General features: G+C 44.5%; 1 pseudogene; it reads left to right on the forward strand.

Moving 5' to 3' along the window:
• Window positions 1-1,059: 1,059 nt before the first annotated feature.
• Window positions 1,060-3,034, forward strand: LOC101046026 (wee1-like protein kinase pseudogene; annotated as a pseudogene).
• Window positions 3,035-19,934: the final 16,900 nt, after the last annotated feature.

Consider the following 19,934-nt stretch of genomic DNA (forward strand, 5'->3'; position numbering starts at 1 on the left):
ACACACGGAGTCACACACACACACAGAATCTCACACACACACAGCCCGTCCTTCCTCCAGGCTCACGAATCACCTCTCCACAAACCCCGCCTTGGGGCGCAGCCCGCATGCTGACCTCAGTCTGTCCTCACACAGCGAGTGGGGTGCGCGGCCCCCCCCCTGACGCGGGAGGAGCAGGTTCAGGGGAGTCGGTCGCGCTCCCCAGCGCCCTGCGGGCCTCGCACCGGCTGGGGCAGGAACCTCGGGTGAGGAACGCTTCGGGACCGGTCGCCGTTGCTGAGGACGCCCTCCTCGCCAGGAAGCGGGGTCCTGGGGGGAATGGGGGGCCTGGGGGGCCGGTCACTGCCCGCTGGGAACAACAGCTCAGTGGTGTCCATGCAGCAGGCAGCAAATGCGCAGGAAGGGACCGTCCCGTGTTTGGCCTCAGCTTCGCGTCTGTAAAACCGGGGTGAGGGGGCCTCGGTCAGGCCTCGGAGCGCGGCCGGCGGGGCGATGTGGGCTGAGCGTGTGTCTCCATCCCCAAGCCCACCCGGAGCTGCGCGGGGCGGGGCGCAGGACCCTCGGTGCCGAGCAGCTCCCGGGGACTCCGGGCAGCCGCAGCCCCGGTCCCGCCGGCCCCACCGCGCTGTCGCTTCGAGGTCGGCCGGGGTCTGCCCGGCGATGGCGACGCTGCAGCCGCTGGAGTCCTCCCGGCGGCGCCGAGGACGCGGACCCGGGAGAGGTGGGAGTGGGCGCCCGGAGCCCAGTCCCCGCCCACACCCGGCGGCCGGCGGCCAAACCAGGGCGGGGGCGGACACCGTGGGCGTCCAGGGCGAGGCCGGGCCGCGCCCCTGGGCGACCCCCTGAGCCGCGGAGCCCCGCGGGGTGGAGCCGGGCCAGGGCCCTCGGGTCCGGCGCGGGCGGCTGAGTCTCGGGTGGGCCAGGGCCCAGGACGCGCCCGGGAGTCCGACCTCATGGCGCTGCACGGTGGGGAGCGGGGCTGGGGACGGTGCCAGGGCTGCCCCGACGCCAGCGCCCCCGCAGGCCCCAGGGCCGCCTGTGGAGAGGCCGGACAGGTGCATTAAGCGATCCGAAAAGTCACTGGCCCGCTGTTGAGCAGAACGCTTGGCGGGAAGGTATGCTCACGGAGTGCTTGGACAGCATTCACGTAGTCTGACACTTGTCTGCTTGGGCAGATAGATGCTCATATGCTTACACGGAATGGATATTGTGATGGTGGAGGGTCGGTGGATGCTACCAGTAAAAATTACAGTCATGAGTTACTTTAAACAAGCAGTGGTGAAGGATCTCCTTCTGCAAGTTGGCCGGGCTTGAGGTATACTCATTCCATGTCTTTGATTTACATGGATATGAAACTTGGTAATATTGCCATGTCTCAGACCTCGATCCCCAATGCAGCCTCTGAAGAAGGGGATGAAAAGGACTGGGTGTATCGGTCATTTTCATGCTCCTGATAAAGACATGCCTGAGACTGGGTAATGTATAAAGGCAAAGAGGTTTAAGGGACTCTGTCGGGGACGGTCAGGACGGCACATCTGCCGGGGATCTCTCGACCTACAAAAGGGTCCCAATACCTGGAAGTGAGAGTGCGCTTATAGAAATAAAGGGAGACAGAAAGCGGGGTCTGGAGGGCTGAGAAGGCAGTGCCTAAACAGTGAGTTTATTCTTGTCCAGGGTCTCGTTATATACCTTAAAATCAAAGTAAATGACATCATCTTCACAGTATGTGAAGAACAATAAAAGGGAACAGAAAGTTACAAAATCAAAAAGTCACAAGTACATTTTGTTGTGCAGGGGGTTTATGATCACAGCTCATAAAAGTGACCAGGTGGTGTGTTTTATCTATTTTTCCAGAAGGGGTCTCTGTTCAGATAACAATATCAAAAAGTCACAAGCTAAGTCATTAAACCATTATCGAGGGTACAAGGCAGTCATGCAAGTAAAGAAAAGGTTAAAGCTATTCTTAAAGAAAGAGTCATAAAAGTTAAAAGCAGAAACTGGTTGCTGGTATGGAGTCACTCAGTCTAGCAACACTGCATAGTTTAGGCCCAAACGATATCGTGGTTAATGTTAGAAACTGATCAGTCATCTTTCAGTTCCTTCTATCCCATAGCTCGACTGCCTCCAGCAGGAAACTGTGTTTGGGATCAAGCCCACCGTATAGTGAGACCCATGCCTTTTGGTGGTCTCACACGGGAACGTTCCCCACAGGACTCACATTCCACATGGCTGGGGAGGCCTCTCAATCATGTGAGAAGGTGAAAGACACATCTTACATGGTGGCAGACAAGATGGAATGAGAGAACCAAGCAGTTTACCCTTATAAAACCATCAGATCTCATGAGACTTATTCACTACCAGGAGAACAATGTTGGGGAAACTGCCCCCATGATCTCCCAGAGTCCCTCTCACAATGTGTGGGAATTATGTGTTACAAGTCAAGATGAGATTTGGGTGGGAACACACCAAAGCATGTAACTGGGCATCCAACAAAGTTATGCTTAAAACAGGTGATCCTGGACATATAACAAGGATCTGTAGTCCACAGATTGAACAGGATGAGAGTCATTTTTTTGCAAATGAAATTTTACAGAAGAATTATACCATCTATTAAAAGCAGATGTCTTGCACTTGACCTCACAGTGGTATGTGCTGCTGCTGCTGAATCTCTCCCCAGGAATGGAGACCAGTGGCATGGAATCAGACAGGGCAGATTACCTCAGACACCACACGGGCTTTTCCAAGAATTTATAGAGTTACTCACGGTTATGATTCATCCAGATCCAGAGGGAAGACCTTCAGCAATCGCCCTGGGAAAGCATTCAGTGTTGCTGCCTGCTTCTAGAAAGAGCAGAGAACAGTTATGTATAGAATTGAATGTTGAAAAGTACAAAAATACACTTTTACCTAAAGAACTCATGAAAGCACAGATAACAAAGGCTGCAGCTGAGGAAGGAGCACTCTTCACTGACCAGATGCCACTAGGTCCACCACGCAGAGGAACACAACATCTTGACTTACTGGACGAAAATGAAGTGCTCTCTCAGCCTTCCAGTATATTAAACTACTCATTTCCCATCTACCCCATCCCCACCAAAACACACTGTGACAAAAGCAACCTAGGTTGAAATACTGCTAAAATCCAGTTTGCAATTACTCTCTCTACATGTGCCAGTAGTTTTACTGATTAGGACTTTTATTTGTGAATTACATTTGAAAGCTGTATTTTGACCATAGCTTCTTCAGGTTTTGTGTAGTCTTAACAATCCATCTTCTGTAAGACGTCAGTCACTGGTGGATGTTACAGCAGCCTTTCCAAAATTAACCGCTGTGGTGCTGTGTTGCTCTCAGTGTGCTGCTGCACTGTAATGAAGGTATCTTTTTCTATAGTGACCTGGGGAAAAGTATTCAAGGTCTTCATGACAAACATATTCTCCTCTCAATAAGGCAAATGCTAAAACCACTCATTACTACTCAGCCTTCAATGTTTCTGTGTGTCAAATTTATATTTCTTTTTTTTAACATGAATTATACTTGTATATTCAATTGAGAGCGCTTTGTAGGCATTGCATGAGACATGAGATGATAATTCTTAGTATTGCCTTGTGAATTTGCTATTTAGTTTTGTCTTTGTTGTAAACTTGTAACATTAAACAATCACTGGTGTTAATAGCCTTTGCTTTTGAAACAATTATGTGAAATGTACAGATGCTCTTGTGGAAAAGCAGCTCTTGGTCTTTTTTCTTTGTTTGTTTGAACTTTAAAGCTAGTACATTAAAGATGCACGTTCCCCATGCCTTTGGAATTTTGTATTAATGCCAAATAATAATTACTGAGTTTTGTAATTTTTTTCTGATAATCTACTTGCTTAACTCTTTAAAAAAATGCCCTTTCCTCCTGCCCAGTTTTGTATTTGATTGTATTGTTAGTCTTATGTTCAGTGTTTTGCCAGGTTTGTCTGCAGTGTTTGTGTATATAATCTGATCGTGGCGATACTCTACACAGCTGTTTGAAAAGCTAGAGTTACATCTGACATTCTAAGTTTTTCACAAAATACATTTTATCTGTGATTACCCATTTGACTAGTAATACTGGCACAAAAATTTGCAAAAAAAAAAAAAAGGAAGAATTTATTCATTGTTTTCTCACTAATTTTGATCTAAAACATGTTTCCCCTTGTCTTTGACTTGCATTTTATTAATATTAATAGGCATGTTAAAAGTCACTTAATTGTTTAGGAAAGAAAAAAGAAAATGGGTCTGTGGGTAGGACTACCAGGCAGAAGGCCTGGTGTGAGCACAGATGTGGGCTTTGAGAACAAGCATCACCTTGAGGGGCAGGAGGCCGGAGGTGATGACCAAGAACAGGAAAATCCCCAAACCCAGCAAGTCAGGGAGCCAAATGAAAGCGTTTTATCCTGCATCAGCCATTTAACCCATCAACACTCCAAGGGAATACCCTCTTTTAGAGATGCTGATAGATCTAATTTTCCTGTAATTCTGTAAAGAAATCTCATTTCTTTCATCAGCCTGTCTGCAGGTTTAAAATCCCAAATTAGACTACTACTTTTAGGAAGGCATCTTTTTGGATTAGGTTGCAAGGAAACTGAGGAAGCTGCTATCAGTCATTCACAGTCTGTGCAAACATTAATTCACAGAGCTTTGGTCAAAGATGAAGGAGCTCATTATGGGGCAGGCCTGGATGGTCCACAGAGTGTGAAGTCATGTTAGGAACACAGGGAGGCTAGGCCCAAAGACAGCTGCAAACCTAGAAGGCAGTACTATTATGCCCATTTTACAGAGGAGGAAACTGAAGCACAGCAGGTAACTTGATCAAGACCACACTGTCCCAGACTAGAGGAACCAGGCTCTAAATCCAGCCAAGCTGCCATCAGAGCTCACACAAAGCTTGTTCTGCAGTTACGCAGGACTGCACTGTGGTAAGTACACAGACTCTGAGTTCACATCCCAGCTGCTCTGCTATTTCCAGCTGTGTGGTCAGGGGCAAGTTACAACATATGTGCTCAGTGTCCTCTCTAAAGTGAAGATAGCAGCACCTGCCTCATGGAGTCCCTTAAGTGAGTTAATAGCGTAACGTTTAGAATGGTGGCATGCACACAGTCACCATCTGTATAGTCTATTCTGCCTGAACCCCAGATGGGCACATGTTTTGAAAAGTCTAAAATTCAGGACTCTGACATGCCAGCCTGTGACATCCTGAGATCCTCCAGCAGCATTCTAACATCTCTTGGCTGCGTAATTGTATGCTACTTCCCAGGGCTGCAAGGTGTATCTGTATTAATACAGTGTAATGATATGGCCACCTGTCCACGTAGTTCATCCCTATAGTAGGCAAATAAAGTGATGTCAAAGCCTTGGCTGAGGCCCAGGCCTGGTAACCTTCCCTTCTCTCTTTCCTGCGTACTCTCATTCAGATTCATGCATCCCCTGCAGGACTACTTAGCCTGCAGGGAAGGCAGAAGGGTGAGGAGAGAAGGTGGGTGGTGGGTGCACCTGTCCACTGAACTGTGCTGCCTCTTGCCATGCTGAACTTGTGGGCCCAGGCACTGGGTCTGGACCTGAGAGGTCTTGTTTCCCCTTTAACTTCTGGCAGTAATTGCAGAGCTTCATCCCTCCCCGTGAGCCTGTCTGGGTGTTTATGCTGGATGGCATGCACCCCCGCCTCCCCGCCAGGAATACATAGTCTATGTCCTGGCCAGGCAGCTGTGGCAGATGAGAAGAGCTTCAACATTGACTTTTTATCAGGCTGCTGTGCTTTCTGCTGGCTCTTGGCATGTTTCTCGTGGACCATGATCAGCCTCAGGTCTATGTCACCTTCTGCAGCTATGTCATGGTGACAGGACAGTGTCTGAAGCATGTGCCACTGCAACCCGAAGGCAGGTGTTGGAGGGTCTGGGCAGGGTTAGGAGGGCTGGAGACTATGCCTCTATTTCATGCATCAACTCTTCATCCTTTAATCATCTCCTCAATTTCATTTTGACTCTGTTTTCTTCTTTCTGCTCTCCTGAGTATCCATCGATCTATCCACCCTTTCATCCACCCATCCATTCATCTGTTTGTCCATCACTTACCCACAGGGTTGATCACAAGCCCCTAGGATCCGGAGCCATGAACGAAACATCATGGAAGAGACACAACATAACACAACATATTATACATGTGCTTAAACTAAGTCAATGAGTGCTTTCTACCTGCCAGGGACCCCTGCATTTACAGTGCTGTTCTGCCCTTATCCTGAGCTGCTTTTTTTATTTTATTTTTTATTTTTTTGAGATGGAGGCTCTGTTGCCCAGGCTGGAGTGCAGTGGCATAATCTCGGTTCACTGTATGCTCCACCTGCTGGGTTTGTGCAATTCTTCTGCCTCAGCCTCCCCAGTAGCTGGGACTACACGCCAGCTAATTTTTGTATTTTTAGTAGAGCGAGGGTTTCACCATATTGGTCAGACTGGTCTCGAACCCCTGACCTTGTGATCCACCTGCCTCAGCTTCCCAAAGTGTTGGGAGTACAGGTGTGAACCACAGCACCCAGCCTGTAGTTTCATTTTATAGCAGAAAAAGCTAAGGCGCAGAAAGTGAGGTTCTATAGCTGAGTGGCAGAGTTTGGATTGGAGCTCAGATGTGCAAATGGAGGCGTCTTTCTCTTCCTTGAGTTCTCCACCCCAGGGCCCCAGAGATGCTTAGCTTTCCAGGGTGGGTCAGGTTTAATCTTGGTGGAATACATTGAGCAATTTTCTATCTGTTGGAGTCTTAACGTATTCTTAGTCCTAGGAATGATTTAGTGATGGGAACAGCACTGGTTTGAGAGTCCTGTGTTCTTGTTCCAGTTCTGACTCAAACTTTGTTTGTGATGTTTGTCTTTCTGAGCCTCGGCTTTTTCATCTGCAAAATGGGACTCAAGCCTCTATTTTGCACAGCCACACAGGGTTTAAAGATCAGAGAAGAGACGGGATATAGGAATATTTTTTAAACTCTAGAGCAGGCATCCCCAAACTTTTTACACAGGGGGCCAGTTCACTGTCCCTCAGACCGTTGGAGGGCCGCCACATACTGTGCTCCTCTCACTGACCACCAATGAAAGAGATGCCCCTTCCTGAAGTGCGGCGGGGGGCCGGAAATATGGCCTCAGGGGGCCGCACGGGCCGCAGTTTGGGGACGCCTGCTCTAGAGTGTTGTATGTAGTTGAAAGGCTGCAGGGTACTGATAACCCTGAGAAAAAAACATGTCAGCTCCCAAATCAAGTCTTTCACTCTCATTTTTAACTTTAGACACAAAGTATTTCTTTTTCTTGAATTACACACTTAAGCTTCTACTGATAACCAAATTAATGTTTTTCTTCTTTTTTTTTTTTTTGAGATGGATTTTCGCTCTTGTTACCCAGGCTGGAGTGCAATGGAGTGATCTTGGCTCACCGCAACCTCCGCCTCCTGGGTTCAGGCAATTCTCCTGCCTCAGCCTCCTGAGTAGCTGGGATTACAGGCACGCGCCACCATGCCCAGCTAATTTTTTGTATTTTTAGTAGAGACGGGGTTTCACCATGTTGACCAGGATGGTCTCGATCTCTCGACCTCGTGATCCACCCGCCTCGGCCTCCCAAAGTGCTGGGATTACAGGCTTGAGCCACCGCGCCCGGCCAAAATTTATTTCATCTTACTCCAATGTTGGTAAATATAGAAGGGAGGCTTGGTTTGCCTGCTTTATACATTCCAAAGTCAAATTGCAATTTTATTAACTCTGTTTCTCTTCAATAACTCCTTTGTCTCCCACAGTAAACATAAATATTAACTAATACTATCATAGTCATATTCTCCATCTTAATAATGGAGCAAAATTTGCATTATTTATTAATTTACGACTTTATATTTTTATTTCATATTATTTCATGTCAAGGACTTACAATATGAACTTCTGTAAACTACTAGAACATTTTTTAAAATGTCTTTTGCTTGAGCTCAGGATTTCACCACCAGCCTGAGCTACATGGCAAGACCCCATCTCTACTAAAACTACAGAAGTCAGTCATGTGTGGTGGTGCATACCTGTGGTCCCAGCTACTCAAGAGGTTGAGGCAGGAGGATCCCTTGAACCCAGGAGGCAGAGGTTGCAGTGAGTGAAGATCACCCCACTGCACCACAGTCTGGGTCACAAAGTGAGACCATGTCTCGAAAAATAAACAAATACGCGGTGGCTCACGCCTATAGTCCCAGCACTTTAGGAGGTTGAGGCAGGTGGATCAAGAGGTCAGGAGTTCGAGACCAACATGGTGAAACCCCGTCTCTACTCAAAGTACTATATTGATATATACATATATATATGTATGTATGTGTATGGAGCCAGGCACAGGGGCTCACACTTGTAATCTCAGCACTTTGGGAGGCTGAGTTAGGTGAATCAAGAAGTCAGGAGTTCCAGACCAACCTGGCCAACATGATGAAACCTCATCTCTACTAATAATACAAAATTAGCTGGGCATGGTGGCACATGCCTGTAATCTCAGCTACTCGGGAGGCTGAGGCAGAAGAATCACTTGAACCCAGGAGGCAGTGAGCTGAAATTGTTGCACCACTGCACTCCAGCTTGGGTGACAAGAGCAAGACTCAGTCTTTAAAAAAAAAAGTATCGATAGGCACAGATTATGATAGTAATGTTATAGTTACAATGTTATAGTAATCAAAGAATACAGTACTACCATAGGAATTGATTTATGTAGATTAAAAGAATAAAATTGGCCGGGCGCGGTGGCTCAAGCCTGTAATCCCGGCACTTTGGGAGGCCGAGGTGGGTGGATCACAAGGTCAAGAGATCGAGACCATCCTGGTCAACATGGTGAAACCCCGTCTCTACTAAAAATACAAAAAATTAGCTGGGTATGGTGGCGTGTGCCTGTAATCCCAGCTACTCAGGAGGCTGAGGCAGGAGAATTGCCTGAACCCAGGAGGCGGAGGTTGCGGTGAGCCGAGATCGCGCCATTGCACTCCAGCCTGGGTAACAAGAGTGAAACTCTGCCTCAAAAAAAAAAAATAAAGAATAAAATTGAAGGTATATTAATATTAATAAACACACTAATTTGAGGTAAAAATAATTTTGTCAGAGATGCCAAGAAATTCCAGTGGGGAAAATTTGTTCAATAAATAATGCTGAAAAATCAGTTTTCAACATACAAAAATGAAGAATATACATATATATATATAAAATGAGAGTAAATGAATACCCATATAACAAGAGAAAATATTAACTAAATTATTTTCACATGGAAAAGCTCAGTGTCAAATTGCATAAATTCTAAATTTCACTAACATTTAATAAACACGTAACATAATTTTGTCACAAAAACTTTCAGCAATAGAACAGGTTACATTGTTCTATTCATCTATTAGCCAGGAGTACTGTGATTTTTTTATTCTCACAATTCTCACATTATTTCATATATTTGCACATCCATACAGAATTTAGAGCAGCTTTCAATTTCTATGAAAATAATTTACTTTGAAATTTACATTGAATCTGTAGATACATTTGTTGAGTAATGTGATCTTAACGTTTCTTATTGATAACCTTGAATATTAGATGTATCATATACAGCTTTTAAAATTTGAGCATTTTAAATATTTTTCAGTGTAAAGTGTGTGTACCTGCTTTTAAAAATATATTCCTGGCTGGGCGTGGTGGTACACACCTGTAATCCCAGCATTTTGGGAGGCTGAAGCAGGTGTCATGAGGTCAGGAGTTCAAGACCAACCTGGCCAACATGGTGAAACCTCATCTCTACTAAAAACACAAAATTAGCTAGGTGTGGTGGTGCATGCCCGTAATCCCAGCTACCTGGGAAGCTGAGGCCCCTGATGTTAACTTCACCTTGTGCCTTTCACAGCAGGGGAAAAGTTGACATTCCTTGAACACTTAACAGGGTGCAGTGAAACCAAGCCTTTTCAAGAGCTTACCAATCAGTCTGTCCTTGTTTATCTCCAAGCAGATGGGTGGTGGTATTGCATACTCTGCCCAGTAATTACAGCAGCACCCGTGCTCTAGTCCAGTTGGCCATCCCTTTCATCCTAGCATTCTGTCAACACTATAAAAGAAACAGAAAAAAACAGAAGGGCCTCACATGGCTCCCTGAACCCCCATGCTTATGTAAACACTATGGGAGTTGCCAAATAAATTTAAAGACTGAGATCAAATAGCTGCAGAATTTCAGTCAATATTTTGGTGGGTGACAATGTAGATTGGATAAATTATATTTATTACAACCAACAGTGGTGTATTAACTACACTAGAGATGCCATTAAAGGAATAGCTGAGCAATTAGGGGCTACTAGCCAGATGGCTTGGGAAAAGAGAACAGCCTTAGACATGATATTAGTGGAAAGAGGAGGAGTCTGCATCATGATTAAAACTCAGTGTTGTACCTTCATCTCAAACAATATTGCCCCTGATGGAAGTGTAACAAACGCATTGCAAGGTCTAACTGCTCTGTCCGATGAGTTAGCCAACAACTCAGGAGTAAATGATCCCTTCACAGAGTGGCTAGAGAAATAGTTTGGTAAATGGAAAGGACTCATAGTCTCCATTCTGACTTCTCTCGCAGTTGTAGTGGGTGTACTCATTCTTGTCGGGTGTCATGTCATAGTATGCACCTGTGGGCTGGTGCGGAGACTCATAGAAGCAGCACTTACGAAACCTCCCTTAACTATCCTCCACCTTATTCAGAGAAGCTGCTTATTTTAGAAAATCAAGCAGAACAACTAAGCCAAGACATGTTAAGGAGTTCTGAAGAGAAAGAGCTGTAAAGAAAATTCAAGACAACGAATTGTTGGATACAATGAGTTTTAAATTTCTCTTCAAAATATCAGTATGTCAGTATGTTCAGTTCTTTCTCCTCCGTTTTAAGGTTTAACTTCTTTCTAGTTTCAGAAACAACCTTTTCCACCAGTTTTAATCAGTAGTTCACATCTGTTCCCCCAGTCCCCTGCTCTGTCCTGACTCATCCTGGTCACCTACTCCAGTCACCTGCTTTGGCCTGAGTTACCCCTGGTTACCTGCTGTGACCTGTGTCATAACCATCCTTCCCGCCAAACTACCCACCCTGCCACCCTGCCACTTCAGTTCGTACCCCTGCTCTCTTTAAAGCAGCCATTGAGGCCGGGCGTGGTGGCTCAAGCCTCCCAGCACTTTGGGAGGCCGAGGTGGGTGGATCAGGAGGTCAAGAGATCGAGACGATCCTGGGCAACATGGTGAAACCCCGTCTCTACTCAAAATACAAAAAATTAGCTGGGCATGGTGGTGCGTGCCTGTAATCCCAGCTACTCAGGAGGCTGAGGCAGGAGAACTGCCTGAACCCAGGAGGTGGAGGTTGCGGTGAGCCGAGATTGCACCACTGCATTCCACCCTGGGTAACAAGAGCAAAACTCCGTCTCAAAAAAGAAAAAAAAAAAAAATAGCCAATCAGAATTAGCCCAGACTGTGCAGTCTAACCCCAGCCAATAGGGGGACGATACAGTGGTAGGGGTTACCTCCACCACGAATAAGAACCCCTTCCCCTCCCTTGTCTAGTTGTGTAATCACCATTGTTCCATTTGTGAGCTGCACCCTTCTATAGAAGTTAATTGCCTTGCTGAGGAAATTTGAGTGCTACATCTTCTGCAACACCAAAAATTTACATATAACAGGTAGATGACTGCAGGCTGTATCTGTAAGTTTAAAAATGGAGTAAGAATGTACCCTTTTTCCATTATGTTTTACATTGTACTGGAAGTATTAGCCAGAAAACTATACTAGATAAATAAATAAAACCTTCAGATTAGAAAAGAAGTAGAATACTATTTTCTTGCCATAATATTGCATTAAAAACTATGATAAATTTACCAAAAACATATTTGAGTTAATAAAAAATTTTATTTGTGTCACAAAATACAAGATTAATATACAAGGTTAAATAAATCTCTTATATAACAGTAATCAACATACTGAAAATTAAGAACAAAATTTAATAATATCATAAAACCATTTAGGGATAGATGTATATATATACGTATTTTTCTTGAGATGGAGTTTCTCTCTTGTTGTCCATGTTGCAGTGCAATGGCATGATCTCGGCTCACTGCAAGCTCTGCCTCCTAGGTTCAAGCAATTCTCCTGCCTTAGCCTCCCAAGTAGCTGGGATTATAGGCACGCGCCACCATGCCCAGCTAATTTTGTATTTTTAGTAGAGATGAGGTTTTACTATGTTGGCCAGGCTGGTCTCAAACTCCTGACCTTGTGATCCACCCACCTTGGCCTCCCAAACTGCTGAGATTACAGGAATGAGCCACCATGCCCAGCCAGGGTATATTTTTAAAAGCAGGTACACATACTTTACACTGAAAAATATTTATAATGCTCAAATTTTAAAAATTGTATAAGATATATCTAATATTCAAGATTATCAATAAAAAATGTTAAAATAAGAACACTCAACAAATGTATCTACAGATTCAAGGCAAATTTCAAAGTAAATTATTTTCATAGAAATTGAAAGTTGTTCTAAATTCTTTTTTTTTGAAGAAGAAGAGGAGTCAGCGGTAAAGGAGGAAAACTGGCTTTTATTCAATATTTACACTTGTGTCAGATACCAATGATAGTTTATTTAAACCTTATGATAATTATATTAAGTGGGAACTACTGTCTCTATGAGGAAAGTACAGTTCAGTAACATGCCCCAAGTCAGAAATTCCTCACTTGGTTACAGGAGAAGATTTGACCAGCTTTGATGTGAATTAGCCTATTACATTGTCTTGCTTATAAGATTCCTAGTCTGACTAAAGATTCAGGCATATATAAAAGGCAGGAGATGGAAATAATCACACTAATGAAGATTGAGAAGTCTGTTGAGAGAATATAGACAGATCACTTTAGAATTTGTGAAATGCTTTGGGTGTCCTCAGGGGAACCAGAATGTTAGAATTTCCCTTTTATCTAAATAAAGATACTTTTGGGGGGAACAGTCTTATCATAAACAGATGTTCTAAATTCTAAAATCTATATGGATGTGCAGAAAAATGAAACACACATGAGAATTTTGAAAATAAAAATAAGGCCAGGCACAGTGGCTCGCACCTGTAATCCCAGCACTTTGGGAGGTTGAGGTGGGTGGATCATCTGAGGTCAGGAGTTTGAGACCAGCCTGACCAATATGATAAAACCCCATCTGTACTAAACATACAAAAAATTAGCCAGGGGTGGTGGCAGACACCTGTAATCCTAGCTACTCAGGAGGCTAGAGGCAGGAGAATCACTTAAACCAGGGAGGCACAGACTGCAGTAAGTCGAGATCATGCCGTTGCATTCCAGCTGGGGCAACAAGAGCAAAACTCCACCTCAAAAAAAATTATTTCTGATATCAGTTCTTACTAAAATGTGATAGTAACCAAGCAATATGGTATTACCATAGGAATAGATTCTGGGTATCCACCCAGGAGCAACGCAGAGCCAAAGGAACCCTCACGTCCAGCCAAGGAATGTGGTGAGTGAATGTGTGACCCCAGGAAACCACACTTCTCCAACAAATTTTTGCAACTGTTGAGATCCCCCTGTAAGCCCACTCCACCAGGGCCTTGGGCCTGACACACAGAGCTGTGTGGAGTCTCAGCAGAGTCGCTGCTCAGACATGCACAGAGACCCAGGAGCTTTACATACTTCAGCCCTGGAATTTCCAAACAAAGGTGACTGCAACTCAGGCACGGTGGCAAGTTGGTAAAGGTGACTGCAACTCAGGCAAGGTGGCGAGTTGGTTTGTATCCTTAGGAAGGGGCTGAATCCAGGGGGCTGAGCAGCATCAGTCTGTGGGCCCACTTCCACAACACCTCACAAGAGACCCACTGGCTTGGGATTGCTGCCAGCCACCAGAAAAAATGTAGTCTGACCTGTTGACTGCCTGAACACAGAGGTGGCTGCTTGAGAAGGGTCAGAGCCCCTGGGGAAGGGGTGGGCTACCATCTTTGCTGTTTGGATGATGAAACCATTGCACCCTGTGGGTTTTGGATGGTTCAAATGATCTGAATGAGGAAGGGACCCCACAGCACAGTGCAGCTGTTTTATTGAAATATGGCCAGAATGCTTCTTTAAATTCGACCCTAATCTATTCCCCTCACTGGAAGAGTCCTCCCAGCAGGGGCCACCAGCCACCCCCACCCACATTTTTATGAACAGAGTTCTAAGATGAAGTGCCTAGGGAGGGGGCTAGCTTTGCTGCCACCTTTGCTGTTTGGGTAACTTAGCCATTCTAGCCTAAGGGTTTGGGGAATCCAAGCTAACCAGGACAGATGTGGTTCCCCAGTAGAGCATGGCTGTATTGTTGAGGCATGCCCCAACTGCTTCTTTAAATGGGACCATAATACATTCCTCCCTGCTAGGTGGGTCCTCCCAGACAGGGCCTCTGGCCATCCCTACCCATGTTCTAAGGCCAACAGAGTTCTAATTTCTCCCTGGATGGAGTGCCCAGGGGATGGGGTGGGCCACCACTTTTGGCGTTTGGGCATCTCAGCCAGTGCAGCCTGTGGGCCTTGGAGAGCCAAAGCCAATTGTGGGCTGAAGGGATCCCCAACACAGCACAGCTGTTCTACCAAAACATGCCAGACTGCTTCTTTAAGTGGGTTGCTGATCCCATTCTTCCTGATTAGGTGAGACCCCCAAACCAGGGTCTCCAGCCATCTCCGTGTTCAGGCAGTCAACAGGTCAGTACCTCCCAGGATAGAGATCCCAGAGGAAGGGGTAGGCTGCCATCTTTGCTATTTCACAGCCTTAACTGGCGATACTGCCAGGTACTGAAAAAACCAAGGTGACTAGGGTCCGTAGTGGACCCCCAGCAAACCACAGCAGCCCTACACAAGAGTGGCCAGGCTATTAAAAACAAACAAACAAAAAAACCACAGCAACCCATTCGAAGCTCAACAAGCAAAGACTGAAAATAGATAAGCCCACAAAAATAAGAAGCAGCACAAAAATGATGAAAACTCAAAAAGTCATTGTGCACCCTTTTCTCCGATTGACTACAGCACCTTTCCAGCGAGGGTTCAGAACTGCACTAAGGTTAAGATGGCTGTAATAACAGAAGTAGGCTTCAGAATGTGAATACAAATTAAGTTCACTGAGCTAAATGGGCACATTGTAACACAATACAAGGAAGCTAAGAATCATGAAAAAACAATGCAGGAGCTAGAAGCCAAAATAGTAAAAAGAGAAACATAAACGACCTGACTGGAGCTGAAAAAATACACTACAAGAACGTCACAATGTAATCACAAGTATTAATCGCAGAATAGACCAAGTGGAGGAAAAATATCTCAGAGCTCGAAGACTGTCTTTCTGAAGTAAGACAGGCAGATATGACTAGAGGAAAAAAATAAAAAGGAATGAACAAAACCTGCAAGACATGTGAAATTACGTAAAGAAACTGAATCTATAACTCACTGGGGCACATGAAAGAGATGGGGAGAATGGAACCAAGTTGGAAAACATATTTCAGGATCATCTAGAACTTCCTCAACCTAGCTAGACAGGCCAATATTTAAATTCAAGAAATGCAGAGAAGAGCAGTAACATACTCCATAAGAAGATTATTCACAAAACACTCAACAGATTCTCTAAGGTCAAAATGAAAGAAAAAATCTTAAGGGCAGCCAGAGAGAAAAGCCAGGCCACCTACAAAGAGAAGCCCATCAGACTATCAGCAGACCTCTCTCAGTGGAAACCCTACAAGCCAGAAGAGATTTGGGACCAATATTCAATATCCTTCCCCCGTCCTCTTTCCCCCTTCCCCCTTCCCCCTTCCCCCCTTTCCTTCCTTCCTTCCTTCGTGTGTGTGTGTGACAGAGTTTTGCTCTTGTTACCCAGTGCAATGGTGCAATCTTGGCTCACTGCAACTTCCACCTCCTGTGTTCAAGCAATTCTCCTTCCTCAGCCTCTCAAGTAGCTGGGATTACAGGAATGCACCACCACACCTGGCTAATTTTGTTTTGTTTTGTTTTTTATTTTTTGAGACGGAGTTTTGCTCTTGTTACCCAGGCTGGAGTGAAATGTCGCGATCTCGGCTCACCGCAACCTCCGCCCCCCTGGGTTGAGGCAATTCTCCTGCCTCAGTCTCCTTAGTAGCTGGGATTACAGGCACGCACCACCATGCCCAGCTATTTTTTTTTTTTTTGTATTTTTAGTAGAGACGGGGTTTCACCATGTTGACCAGGATGGTCTCGATCTCTTGACCTTGTGATCCACCTGCCTCAGCCTCCCAAAGTGCTGGGATTACAGGCGTGAGCCCCCGCACCTGGCTAATTTTGTATTTTTACTAGAGACAGGGTTTCTCCATGTTGGTCAGGCTGGTCTCAAACTCCTGACCTCAGGTGATCTGCCCAACTCAGCCTCCCAAAGTACTGGGATTACAAGGGTGAGCCACCACGCCTGGCCTCAACATTCTTAAAGAAAAGAAATTCCAGCCAGGCGCGGTGGCTCAAGCTTGTAATCCCAGCACTTTGGGAGGCTGAGGCGGGTGGATCACAAGGTCAACAGATCGAGACCATCCTGGTCAGCATGGTGAAACCCCGTCTCTACTAAAAATACAAAACATTAGCTGGGCATGGTGGCGCGTGCCTGTAATCCCAGCTACTCAGCAGGCTGAGGCAAGAGAATTGCCTGAACCCAGGAGGCGGAGGTTGCGGTGAGCCGAGATCGCGCCATTGCACTCCAGCCTGGGTAAACAAGAGCAAAACTCTGTCTCAAAAAAAAAAAAAAAAAAAAGAAAAGAAATTCCAACCCAGAATTTCATATCTGGCCAAACTAAGCTTTATAAGTGAAGGAGAAATAAGATCCTTTTCAGAGAAGCAAATACGGAGAGAATTCATTACCACCAGACCGACCTGACAAGACCTCCTGAAAGATGTACTAAACATGCAAAGTTACCATTACCAGCCACTACAAAAACATACGGAAGTACCCAGATCAGTAACGTTCTGAAGCAACCACATAATAAGTCTATAAAACAACCCCAGCTAGCATCATGATGACAGGATCAAATATACATATAACAAAACTAACCTTAAACATAAATGGGATAAGTGCCCCAGTTAAAAGATGCAGCCTGGCAATCTGGATAAATTACCAAGAACCATGGGCATGCAGTCTTCAAGAGACCCATCTCACATGGAAAGACACACCTAGGCTCAAAATAAAGGGATGGATGAAAATTTACCAAGCAAATGGAAAACACAAAACAGTAGGGGCTGCAATCCTGATTTCTCAAAACAGACTTTAAATCAATGAAGATCAAATGAAAAAAAAAAAAAAGACAAAGAAAAGCATTACATAAGGGTAAAGGGTTCAATTCAATAAGAACTAACTATCCTAAATATACATGTACCCAATACAGGAGCACCCAGATTCGTAAAGCAAGTTCTTAAAGACTTTCAAAGAGACTTAGACTCTCATATAATAATGGTGGGAGACTTAACACCACACAGACAATACTAGAAATATAATTGAAACAGAAAATTAACAGATTTCAGAATCTGAACTCAGCTTTGGATCACGTGGAACTGAAAGATATCTACAGAATTTTACATGTGAAAACAATAGAATATACATTCTTCTTATCAACACATGGGACTTACTTTAAAATTGACCAAATAATCTGAAGTTAAACACTCCTCAGCAAATGCAAAAGAACCGAAATAATAACAAATAATCTCTCAGACCACAGAGCAAGCAAATTAGAACTGAAGATTAAGAAATTCACTCAAGCCGGGCGCAGTGGCTCACGCCTGTAATCCCAGCACTTTGGGAGGCCAAGGCAGGTGGATCACGAGGTCAGGAGATAGAGACCATCCTGGTCACATGGTGAAACCCCGTCTCTACTAAAAATACAAAAAATCAGCTGGGCATGGTGGCGTATGCCTGTAATCCCAGCTACTCAGGAAGCTGAGGCAGAATTGCCTGAACCCAGGAGGCGGAGGTTGCGGTGAGCCAAGATTGTGCGATTGCACTCCAGCCTGGGTAACAAGAGCAAAACTCCGTCTCAAAAAAAAAAAAAAAAAAAAAAAAAAATTCACTCAAAACCACTGAACTACATGGAAATTAAACAAGCTACTCCTGAATGACTCTCGGGCAAATAATGAAATTAAGACAAACGTCAAAAAGTTCATTTAAACTGATGAGAACAAAGAGACAACGTACCAGAATATCTGGGATGAAGCTAAAACATTTTTAAGAGAGAAATTTATAGCACTGATTGTCCACATCAAAAAGCTAAAAAGATCTCAAGTTAACAACCTCACATCTCAACTAAAAGAACTAGAGGGCTGGGCGCGGTGGCTCAAGCCTGTAATCCCAGCACTTTGGGAGGCCGAGGCGGGTGGATCACGAGGTCAAGAGATCGAGACCATCCTGGTCAACATGGTGAAACCCCGTCTCTACTAAAAATACAAAAAATTAGCTGGGCATGGTGGCACGTGCCTGTAATCCCAGCTACTCAGGAGGCTGAGGCAGGAGAATTGCCTGAACCCAGGAGGCGGAGGTTGCGGTGAGCCAAGATCGCGCCATTGCACTGCAGCCTGGGTAACAAGAGCAAAACTCCGTCTCAAAAAAAAAAAAAAAAAGAAAGAACTAGAGGACTAAGAACAAACAAACCCCAAAGGTAGTAGAAGGCAAGAAAAAGCCAGGATCAGAACTGAAGTGAAGGAGACAGAGACACGAAAAACCCTTCAAAATGTCAACAAATCCAGGAAGTGATTTCTTGAAAAGATTAATAAAATAGAATGCTAGCTAGACTAATAAAGAAGAAAAGAGGGAAGACTCAAATAAACACAATTAGAAATAAAGGAGATATTTCCAGTGACTCCACAGAAATACAAACAACCAACAAAGAATATTATAAACATGTCTACACATATAAACTAGAAAATCTAGAAGAAATGAATACATTCCTGGACACATACACCCTCCCAAGACTGAACCAGGAAGAACTGAATCCCTGAATAGACCAATAATGAGTTCCGAAATTGGGGCAGTTAATAAAGAGCCTACCAACCAAAAAAAGTCCAGGACCAGACAGATTCAAAGCTGAATTCTACCAGAGATACAAAAAAGAGCTGGTACCATTATTACTGAAACTATCCCCAAAAAATGGAAAAGGAGACTCCTCCCTAAATTATTCTATGAGGTCAGCATCATCCTGATACCAAAACCTGGTAGAGCTACAACAACAACAAAAAAATGGCTGGGTGCAGTGGCTAATGACGGTATTCCCAGCATTTTGGGAGGCTTAGGTGGGCAGATCACCTGAGGTCAAGAGTTCGAGACCACCCTGGTCAACATGGAGAAACCATGTTTCTGCTAAAACAAAATACAACATTAGTCGGGCATGGTGACACATGCCTATAATCCCAGCTACTTGGAAGGTTGAGGTGGGAGAATTGCTTATCTTGGGGGCAGAGGTTGCAGTGAGCCGAGACTGCACCATTGTACTCTAGCCTGAACAACAAGAGCGAAACTCTGTCTCAAAACAAACCAAAAAAATAAAAATAAAAATAAATAAATAAAACTTCAGGCCAACATCCTTAAAGAACATCGATGCAAAATTCCTTAATAAAATACTAGCAAACCAAATCCAGCAGCACATCTAAAAGCTTATCCACCATGGTCAAATTGATTTAACATATGCAAATCAATAATTGTGATTCATCACATAAACAGAACTAAAGACAAAAACCACATGATATTCTCAATAGATGCAGACAAGGCCTTCAATAAAACTCAACATTCCTTCACATTGAAAACTGTCAATAAACTAGGTATTGAAGGAACATACCTCAAAATAGTAACAGGCATCTATGACAAACCAACAGCCAATATTACACTGAATGGGCAAAAGCTGAAAGCATTCCCTTGAAAAGTGCC

Source organism: Saimiri boliviensis, chromosome 3 (genome assembly GCF_048565385.1).
Source record: "Saimiri boliviensis isolate mSaiBol1 chromosome 3, mSaiBol1.pri, whole genome shotgun sequence".
NCBI lineage: Eukaryota > Metazoa > Chordata > Mammalia > Primates > Cebidae > Saimiri > Saimiri boliviensis.